We start from the raw sequence: 11382 nt of genomic DNA, 5'->3' as shown, positions 1-11382 counted from the left end.
AGTAAAATGGTGGCCATGTAAACCTGAGACATTTTCAGATCCTCAGCAACCACATAAAACCAGGTTTGGTCTGTACCTAGATAATCTCAGAGATCTGCAGTCAGAGACAGAAGAATGCAGGGAAGCCAGTGAGTCCAGACAATCAGTTAGACCCAGGATCAGCAAGAGACTGATTCTAAAAATATAAGTTGGAAAAAAACTAAAGATAGCTCTGCACATTAAACTCTGGACTCCACATACACACATACATATACATACACAATCACCCACACAAACATATATACCAAGTAAATGCACACACACACACACACACACACACACACACACACACACACACACACAGAGAGAGAGAGAGAAAGAGAGAGAGAGAGAGAGAAAGAGAGAGAGAGACTACAAAAATTAGAAATGAAATGGTCTTAATCAGTGACACCATGATCAAGGCAAATTTGATTTAAGAAAACATTTAATTAAAGGCTTGCTTTTAGTTTCAGAGGTTCAGTAATTATCACTAATTATCATTATGGTTGGGAGTATGGCTGTATGTAGGATGACTATGGAACATTATTTTAGGTCTCTATATCTAATCTGTAGGCAGAGATAAAGATTCTGGGCCTGGTGTGGTTTAAAAATTTCAAAGTCTTTCTCAGTGACACACATCCTCCAACAAGGTCGTACCACACTACACATTCAAATCCTTCTAATTCTTTTCATCACTTTCCCTCCATGGTGTCTAAGGATTCAAATATATGGAGTCCAGTTTAGAACATTCTTATTCAAACTATCAAAGAAATAGATTTTTCTTGGGCTAAAATAATCTATTAAAACAACCACAGCAGATATATGTAACAGCAAGAAAATGAGCTTTGCGTTCTTGAATAAGATAAGAATACTTATTTATGATTCATTTTAATTCATGTGAAAAACCTATGTTCTGGGCAAATACCTCATCCAGTAAAGCACTTACTGAAGTAGAGAGTTATGAGTTCTTTGGAATGTCAGTTGGATGGTGTTTTGCTGGGCAAACATAAATGAACATTTCAGTAAATTGGACACAGGTAAAAAGCTAATGCAGACTTGTGAAGGAATATTTAGCTGAAGCAGACACAGGTGAAATAATGTTCTGAAAGGACATGTGATGAAAGATGCTTTGATAACAACCTACATATATTGGTCTTCCTTACACTGTATAGTTGGGCTGCATTTGTCAAGACTCCATAGAGAGAAACACACCAAAAACAAAAAACAAAAAAACAACAACAACAAAAAAACAAAAAAAACAAAAAAAACCCTCTTGTGGTGTGCTGCAGAATCTTGCAGCTTCTGCAGAGTCAGTAGTCAGGCTGATTGGCAGAGTGAATATCAGCTGAGACAAGACATGTGCTGAGTCAAGACTTGTTGAGAACATGTGTTGTTTGGAAGGTATAAATAGCACTCCATGGACAGTGAAGGGGGATGAGCGAGGCTTGCTTATAGAGCTAGCTGTGCAAAGCTTGTTGGTCTCCAGTCTTCTCCACTGATCTTTGCCACGCCCACTCCAATGAAGTCTTGTGACTAGCCCAAAAGCTTGGCCACAGATCAGAGGCAAAAGCTTCACAGGAAGCCAGTCTCTTGGAATTCATTCATGGCATCTCCTAACTCAGAGGTAGCCCAGATATGTCCTTGCGAACTCGAGTGCTAGGTGCCCACCAAGATATGCTTTACTATCGCTAAACAAAATTGGACATTGCTCTCTGACCTTTACCAATGTTCCAATATCTTAGCCAAACCCTGGTTTGGAATTTCCTAAAGAATATTACCCATCCGAACTAATTGCCTCCGGCATTGTTCGGGAGTTAGTAAAAATAGGCAGGGCATTGAAGCTTACAGAATGGGAGACTTATCCCACCGCAAGGTCAAGTAGAATCCTCATTTTCAGGCAGCTCAGTCACTTCTAGGAATTAGCAAGAATGGGACTTGTCTCTACTAGCCCAAAAGATTAGCATAGTGGGCGTTTTACTAAGGATTGGTGGGGGGAGACCTTGAGCAGGGTGTGTGTGTGTGTGTGTGTGTGTGTGTGTGTGTGTGTGTGTGTGTGTGTGCAGCAGACAGCAGTGCAGCAGAAAGCATTCAAGATTCGAGTGTCAAGCCTCATGTAGTCTGCAGCACCCCCTTTCCCCCCCCCCAGTGTGTTTTAGATGCCCTCAGATGTACCTTGACCGCTGAGCTGTCAGATTTTTCATTTCTCCTTTGTAATGACTGTAAAAGCCTAATGTCATTTTTGAGAAATACATTCAGACCCTGCACTTCCTTGTGTTGTGTCTGCCTTTATTTCTCCACCAACACCTTGTTGACCTGTACCAGGACCCTGTTACCCCTCAGGTTGAGGGAGGCCCAGACAGGCCAGCCCTTGGCAGATCTTCATTTTGCAGAGAGAAGCACAGCCAAGAACTTCTCTTGGCCTTCTCCCTGGTCCATTCTGCTGAATCCTGCAAAGGCTGAGGCCTGGTTGTCTCTGCGAGCTAGTGCCACCACTTCTGTTTCATGTTTGCTATCCCAACTCTACCGAACTGGAGTGCTGGTATATTTATGAAGTGTTTGCGAGTGGATCGACCTGCCACTTCTAACCTGTGAACTAAACTGCAGATTTTGTCCAATTTAGGACATCCTTGTGGGAAGGTCTGAGTAGGATTTATGTGCTGAATCATGTAGAGCATGCAGGAAGTTCTGTGTAGGGTTATCCTACAGACTAGGACAGTCACCTGTGCTTAGAGACACTCTCCAGGTAAAGGAAGTAGAGATGGTGAAGCCTGGCAGAGAAAGGGAGTCCACCATTTTGTGCCAGGCTCAGAAAGCTATGGTGACACTGTGGGCTGCTACCTTAATAGCAGGGTCTTCCAACACACAATTAATGATGATAAAATGTTTTCCTCAGCAGATAACATGATTTCCCATGTGAAATGTAAAATAACCTGCATTCAAACTGTTAAGCTTAATTCACTGAAATAATTTAACTGACCAGGAGTTTGAATAGAAATGGGAAGATGGGAGGAAGGCTTAAATTGGGGCAAGGGAAGCAAGTCAAGGCAGAATGAGAGGTAGGGAGAAGGCACATATATTACCAAGATTATTTAATAAAGCCTCAAGGTATTATATTATTTTATATTTACCTAAAATTATATGCTATACATGTTTGTATGTATATGTATTAATTTAAATTATCCCACTTGGGATGGCAATTCCCCCCACAAGAACCACAAACTATTGAATAATAAGAAATAAGTACCAGGTATGAGAATCCTTGAGTTTCAGTAAGGATAGTCTAACTCCAAAAAGAAATGTTGGCCATGGTTGGTGTACTTGTTGAAGACACCATGTACTTTGGACACAGAACTTGGATGATTAGAGCTGGAACTAACCTGAAAGCCGCCCTCCCATGCTTTAGGTCTTGCTTCCATAGTACCAGAATACACCATGCAATCAGTTATAGAGGAAAGAGAAACAATCAATAGTCATATTGATGCCTGTGAACTACAAAACTGATCAACATGTATGGTAAGATAGCTCTATAGGTGAGATGCTGACACTCATGTGTTGGTGGTAACCAACATCTGTTTAATTGGACGGAAGAACCACTCAACAGGAGGAAAATCATGCATGGAATTTTTAACATAAAAAATACAATGGGTTGATGAAGTTATGTGTTTTAGAAGAGAATATAATACTACTTTACTAAATGATTATAATTTTTAACCGTATTCTAAAGTTATATAGCTTTCAGCCCTCTTTTAGAAGCTTCTCTTTACAGAAAACAGTGTTAGAATCAAGTGTGTACAGTGCCACATCTAGCCAATAATGATATTTTTGTTAATATTTCTGTATGTAGGATCTCTTGGAGTCAGATATTGAAGTTACCCAAGGTTTTTGTGAGAGGACTTATATCTCTGTCTATAGTCACATTCTTTAGTAAAGTTACATATACTTGTTTTCCTTGCATATGACTACACAATTGCTAAGTATTCTAAACTGACTATCATTGTTATCATTGTGTATTAATATTTTTCTCTTATTTTGACTTGAACTCTGTATTGTCAGGTGGGAGTACAGATTCTTTTGTTATTTTCAAAATCTATTTGCTTAAACATTACATTTTATATTTTCATTGTCAGTCTATGCATACCTCTTCCAGTAAAGTAAGTTTCTTCAAAGTAAATAAGTGCTTCTTGTTTAATTAAAAAGTCAGGCTGTCAGCTTCTTTAAATTAAAGATTTAACAGTACCATTCACTTAATGTTATTATTGAAGGGAAAGAGCTGATTTGCTTCATTGTGAGTTATCTCATCTTGCTTTGAATAACCTATATATTTTCTTTTATTCCTAGTTTTTCACAGAATTTTATGGTTTATTGAATTAATTCAATGTGAATTTCTGGTAATGACTTTCATTTGTTTAAATCGGCATTGACATTGTTTTCCTTTTCTATGTTCTCAGTATTGTCTATCTTCTTTCTTCCTCTGTTTAGAGGACACCTTTAAGTGTCCTCTGTAACATAGAATTCATGGTTGTGAATTCTTTCAGCTTATGCTTAGTTTGAGGGGTCCTTATGCCCAGTTTGAATATAAAAAGGATGGCTTTGTTGGATATAGCAGTTTTGTCCAGCAGTTTGTCTGTTTGGTTGGTTGGTTTGGTTGGTTTCAAGAATATATAGCACACCATGGCTTTCTGGTCTTTTGTTGTTCTGAGGGAGAAGATGCTATTCTCATGAATTTACCATTTTATACTATTTCTCTAAGATATTAAAATGTTTTCAAGCATATATTTCAATTATATTTGCAGTTGATAAAGGAAATTTTTTTCCTGGTCATACAATTATATGGGCTATAAATGTCTAGTGTACTAAATAACCATACCTCTACTAAGAGCTGGGGATTTTTCTGCTATTATTTTGCTAAAAGGTTTGTTTTTACATATTTTTTTCAAAACTATGCTATTTCTTTGTCCATTTAGAAAATCTTTAAGCCATATCTTTTAACATAAAATTCATTTTTTAGTGTATAGTATATTTATAGTGTCTATCTGTTGGTGTATTAAGATGCTAGATGAAGATATTTAATCCCTTGGGTTTGGGGTTACAGGTAACTGTAGACTGCCCTGTGTGATTTATTGGAAACAAACTTGAGTGCCCTAGAAAAGCAACTGGAGTTCTTAACTAATGAGACCTCTACAGTCCATTTTGGCCTTTAATAGCATTTTACAATTCATATAAAATTTGTTTATATTTCTTATTTTTTACTTTATGTTATTATAATTAACCTTATGTTCAAATCTTATATTCTTCTTATACTACATGTAATTTATTGGTAAGACTTTCTACTAAGTTTTATTTTTAGTTTATTGAGGTTTTGATTTCCAAGATGTTTTCATTTTTAAAATGTTTGTCTTTCGGAGAGCAGTCATGATAGGTCCCCTTATTGTGACCACTCCATAGCCTTAGGAATAGTGTCAGGACTTGGAGCTTCCCCTTGAGCTGGATCCCACTTTGGGCCTGTTACTGGACCTTCTTTTCCTCAGGCTTCTCTCCATTTCCATCCAAGCAGTTCTTTCAGACAGGAACAATTATGGGTCAGAGATGTGACTGTGGAATGGCAATCTCATCCCTCACTTGATGTCCTGTCTTCCTGCTGGAGGTGGGCTCTATTAGTTCCTTCTCCCCACTGTAGGGCATTTCATCTAGGGTATCTCCCTTTGAGTCTTGAAAGTCTCTCACCTCCAAGCTCTCTGGTATATTCTGGAGGGTTCTCTCAATCTCCTACCTCCTGAGGTTGCCTGTTTCTGTTCTTTCTGCTGGCCCTCAGGGCTTCAGTCATTTTCCCCCACTCAATACCAGATCATGTTCCCTTTTCCCTTCCTCATGCCCTTTCCCTTCCATGTCCTTCCCTCCCTCCCCCAAAGACCCAACAAGCAGCTGAAAGAGTCAGATACAGATATTTGCACCCAACCAATGGACAGAAGCTGTTGACCTCTGTGGTTGAAATAGGAAAAAAACTAGAAGAAATTGAGGAGGGTGACCCTGTAGGAAGACCTGAAGTCTCAATTGATCTGGACCCATGGGATCTCTCAGACACTGGACCACCAACCAGGCAGCATACACCAGCTGATAGGAGTTCCACAACACATATATGGCAGAAGACTGCTAGGTCTGGATTCAGTCAGGGAAGATGCACCTAACCCTCAAGAGACTTGAAGCCCCAGGGAGCTGGAGGTCTGGTGAGGTGGGGGTGGAGTGGGGACATGCTCATGGAGACAAGAGAACTGGGAGGAGGTATGGGATGTGAGAGGCATGTCAGAAGGTGGACCCAGAGGGGAATAAAATCTGGAGTGTAAAATAAAAAATAAAAATAAAATAAAATGTTGATTTTTTGATGCTTTTATTCATATCATGTATTGACTTGTTTCATTCATTCAATTGTTTTTATTTTTTTGGAATTCATTGATTTTTTTAATCAGTTAAGCCTGGTTTAGTATTGTTAGTTAAATAATAAACACCAGCTGTAATTTCTGATCAACAAGTACATAGTAGCAATTGTTTTAAAGCACAGAGCAAATAAACAAGTTACACAATGGTCAAATCTTTACCATCCTTTCCTGTGACAAGACATATGCTAACAGAAAAACTCAAAAAACTAAATTACAAAAGACCAAATGATGCAGTCAGGATTTCCCACATTGAACAGATAGTTTTTAATTGAAGAAATACAAATGGATAAGAAGTAGATGAAGAAATGTTCCACAGATTTATCTAGTCAACTGCATTGAAATTATATCTCTAAATATTCAGACGACTAGCATGCATAGAACAAAGCATGAACAATGTTGATCCAGTTAAACAGAAATTAAACATTTATTTCAGGGTATGTAAATACTACTGCCTTATAGAAATTAATTATGAGGTCTATTTTTAAAATTTAAATAATTATAACATATTCTTTGGTCTTATTATGTCTATGTATATATCCCAAAATTAAAAGTAGCAAATAATAGAGATGTCTTCATAGCATTGTGTACTATTATTATACCATTACCAATGAGAAAGGCATAGAATCAGCATAGGTACCACAAATAAATAAATAAGTAGATAAATAAATAAATAAAAAAGACCTGGTCTAGGTGAGGAATTTTCTGAAATTAAAAAAAAAAAAAAAGAAAAAAAAAGAAAAGAAAAATGTTTTTGTTCTGCAAAGAAATTTCTTACAGTTTGGTTAAGAGCCAGCCTCTAGCATGGAAAACACAAACAAACCAACCAACAAACAAAAACAAACAAAGAAAAACCAAAAAACAAAACCCATAACCAGCTATCCTTATGGCAGAGAGTTAATGTCTAAAACATAGAAAGAATTCCAAAGAGACTAATATATGTTTTAAAATTCCTTAGTCTTCAGAGAAATAAAAATAAAATGAATGCTAGGGATGAGGTTTGTGCTCAAGAACTGTCTCCATGATAGAAATGCCTTGGCTTGTACTGACAGAGGTTTTGGGCTCCCAATACTCATGGTTTCCTATGTGGAGCTCCCTGATATCTGTAGAATATAAGATTTCCCTCTACTTATTCACTGCTTCTAGGTCATTCTCCTTTTACCCTCTCTTCCACAATGATGTCTAAACCTCAAGTGAGGAGTGTTTCCCTTTACAGTAGAGAATTGTGTTGTCTTTTATCCTCTGCACCTTCACCAATTGTTGGTCACTGAATTAATCATAATCTACTGAGGGTACACAATTCTGAAGCAAGAATAGAAAAATACGTTGACATATGGGTATAATCATAAATCATTAGGAATAGTTTTATACTATACCTATTTAGCACACTAATTGTAAGAGATTCTCTCCTAAAGGTTATGGTTTGTAGAGCTATAGATTCTTACCCTATGAATGGTGTTATGTATGGGTTTCATCTTGTGGAGCAGAACTTAAATCTAATCAGAAAGAAGTTGTTTACTCCCATGATGTTCATGGCAGTGGACATGCCTTGTCAGCCCAGTCATTACTGGAGTACAAAAGGTACCTCGCTGGCTATTATCAAAATCTAATTTTCCTCTCACAGTTTTATAAGACCATGAAAATTATGATGTTTCTCCATGTTCTATGACTCAAGTTTATATTTTCACCAGCAATAGGGTCTTACCTTCAGGTTCTGGAGGAAAACAAAAAGTAGTCTTAATACACTGTATTGCACATGGGTTGAATGAGACCAACTGTCCAACAACTCTAGAAGTTACCATTCATGTCCCTCAGAGTTTGAAAGTTAATGGATGGTGTCTAATAGGGAAATATATAATATATATGTATAATGTGTGTTTATGTATATGTATGGTATGTATATGAAGTATAGAATAAAGAAGAAAACATTGAATTATATACCTTAACCTAGTGACTGCATGGTATATGTATTATGTGTCAATAAAGCTGTTCTCTACAACAGAAAAAAAAAGAACCCCTCAAGTCATTATTCTCTTGCAATTCTTTATACTAATGTGTATCTATCTCCCACTTTGAAAAACATCTTTCTATGTCCCCTTAGTAATTTCATGACCCCTTTGAGTATTCTGAATAAAACAAACATACCTGAGGATTCAAGCTAAAAATCCATAGGTGAGAGAAAGTCTTTTGTCTTTTTTAAGTCTAAGTTACCTCATTCAGAAGTTTCCAGCTCTGTCCATTTACCTGCAAATTTATTTCCAAATAGGCTTACTAGAACTGCTTCTCGGATGGTTCTTTGGTTATGGTTAGTTATTGGTGAGCATAGTGTCAGAGCCTAAGGGGTGTCTTCTCTCTGTACTTCTTCTAAGAGTGAGGTTTTTTGTATAGATCAGGCAGGCATGCTGTAGACAGTAGTATATCCTTAATGCACTCCTGTCAGTTACTTCTCCAGACTTGTCAACAATACTTATTCTAAAAGAGTATGGGAATTGAATTTGTTGAGGGCCCTTGTTTGGATATCCATGATCTGGGCTCTGAGCCATCTATCTCCATGCTTGTATACAGCCATATTGACAGCCTTTGGCTCATATGCCCTGTTCTATAAAGTTTTTCAGAATTCAAGCATGCTTCAATCACAGCTATAGAGAAGTGCAATTTTTCTCAGTTGGCCTGTGTGTGTAATTTTATGATAATATATCTATCTCTCGTGTTTAATTATGCCAGGCTTGATTCCAGCTCTACTGACATGGAAAGAATCAAACAACAATGGTAACATTACAACATGGAACCAAAACAGGTTTAGAAATACAACAACTCTCAATCAAAATGACAGCCGGGCGCAGATCCACCCATCTCTAATCTGCACCAGGAGTCAGAGGTAGGAATGCAGCTACAGGACTTCATAGTAACACCCTATCTAAAAGAAAAAAAGAGGAAAATAATAGTAGCTATACACCAGTAATAAAAATAGGTTGAGCGATTTTGTTGCAAAATACATACAAAAATTAAATTTTAATAAAGGAAAATAATTAGCTAAAAGGTAAAAATCAAGGTATGCAAAAGCCCTGTGAGCAACTTTGTACTCAAAAAAGTAGATGGAAAATGAGACAGTGGAAAAGAAGGAGTAAACATTTTATTAAAGTCAAATGGGAAATTAGAAAATTTAAGGCATTGCAGGTGTGACTGTTCTGTCACATGCGTGTCAGTAGGTATCCAAGAGGAGAGAGAATATGTTTATGCTTAGTGATCTTACCTAAGAACATGTGAATGGGTAGCCTAACATTTTCTGAAAAAAAGTGAGTCCACTGAGATGATCACCAGATCAGTGCTATGGGGCCCAGACATCATTAGTCTGGACCACAGAGGCCTGTGGGGCAAATGAGGCCAATGATGACCCCTACCAGGTGCCATAATGCACAGGCAGGGCATAGTAATCCTTAAACCACTCCTGAGTTTAACCCTTAAACCACCCCAGACACTCAGAGACCCTGGGCACCACTAAGAGGAGCAAGTAAATGGTGGAGAAATGGAAGAGAAAGAGAATGTGGGCACAATAAAGAGACAGAACTATAGACACATGGGTCATGAGGAATAACCTGATGTAAGTAGCTGGTGATATGGGGCCATGATAAGGTCCTGGCCTGTGTTGCCACTGGGGCTATGTCTGGGTAGTAGTCCTTGCAGAAGTAAGGGTCTGTTACTATCAAAAGCCAGGAGGACATTCCTGGTCCTGGCTGCCACTCAAGGACGTGTTGATGTCTAAGGGCTGTGCAGAACCGGCCCCTCCTATCACCTGGGCATCTTGGGAGATGTAGCTCTGGAGACATGAGAACAGAAGAGATGACCCCACCCTTGACCATTTGTAGTATTCTGGAGAGCAGACCTGTGCATTATAAAAGGGTTAGCTAGCCTAGAGTATATAAACTTGGAAGAACTGACCCTTCCATCCTGTGATGGCATGGGCAAGGGAAAGATACTCTGCTCTTCCTCATCCATCACCACCTGAGACATGCAAGAGACTTAACTCTATGATCATGAAAGCAGGAGTACTGGTCCTGCCCCTCACCAGCTACAGCAGTTAGGAAAAGAGGTCATGAACCTTACCTGGGCAGCACAGTAGAACTGACCCTGGAGGCTAGAGTGTGGGCAGGCTGGCCCTGAGGGCATGAATATGGGACAGCTGGCCATGTCACTTCTCTACAATGAGGTGATATGAGTAAACAAGAGATGCTCTACCTGCCTCTTACTCATTGCCATCTAAGGCAAGCAGGAGAGTTGGCCCCAAGGATATCAGAGCTGGAGAACTGGCCCGGTCAGTTGCTTACTTGCTGCAACACTTGGGAGAACAGGCCCTGTACCTCATCTGGACAGAACAGTAGAGCTGACCCTGGATGTGGGGGTTGTGAGTGAGCCAGTCCCAAGAGCATGAGTATGGTATGAGAGAGCTGGCCCTGCTTCTTGTCTGCTTGGCATTAGTGAAGAAGAGATTACTCCCCTCCATTTATTTCCCTTGCAACCTGCGGCAGGCTGGAAAGTTGGCCTTAACAGGGTCATGAGAGTAAAGAGAGGGCCCTGTACTTTACCTGGGCAGCAGAGTAAGTTGAGCTGACCCTGATGGCAGGGGCATGAGTGAGCCACCTTGAGGGTTTGAGCATAAGAGAGCTAGCCCTGTACTTTGTCAGCCTTGGGACAGTGTAGATGAGGGAAAGCTGCCTTAGCCCTTTTTGACCCTTGCTATCCACCTCAGACAGGAGGGTTCCCCCACTGAGGCTATCAAAGCAGGATAGATGGCTTTGTTCCTCACCTGCTGCAGCATAGGGAGAGTGGACCCTGCACTTCTCCTGGGCTGAATAGCTGGCCCTGAATTGCTGGGGTTTCTGTTAAGCTGGCTCCTCAGGGGTGTGAGTTTAGGAGAGCCAGCCCTGCTTCTTGA

The 11382-nt window shown here is 39.2% G+C and overlaps 1 non-coding gene across 1 annotated transcript; it reads left to right on the top strand.

Annotated features, from left to right (window-relative positions):
• The first annotated feature begins 9603 nt into the window (after window positions 1-9603).
• Window positions 9604-9733, top strand: LOC116089651. The gene has a single exon (XR_004118423.1). It is a non-coding gene; the product is annotated as a small nucleolar RNA SNORA17 (small nucleolar RNA).
• Window positions 9734-11382: the final 1649 nt, after the last annotated feature.

Source organism: Mastomys coucha, unplaced genomic scaffold, assembly GCF_008632895.1.
Source record: "Mastomys coucha isolate ucsf_1 unplaced genomic scaffold, UCSF_Mcou_1 pScaffold14, whole genome shotgun sequence".
Taxonomy (NCBI): Eukaryota; Metazoa; Chordata; class Mammalia; order Rodentia; family Muridae; genus Mastomys; species Mastomys coucha.
Note: the sequence above shows the minus strand (reverse complement) of the source record. Positions and strands in the feature narration are given on the sequence as shown.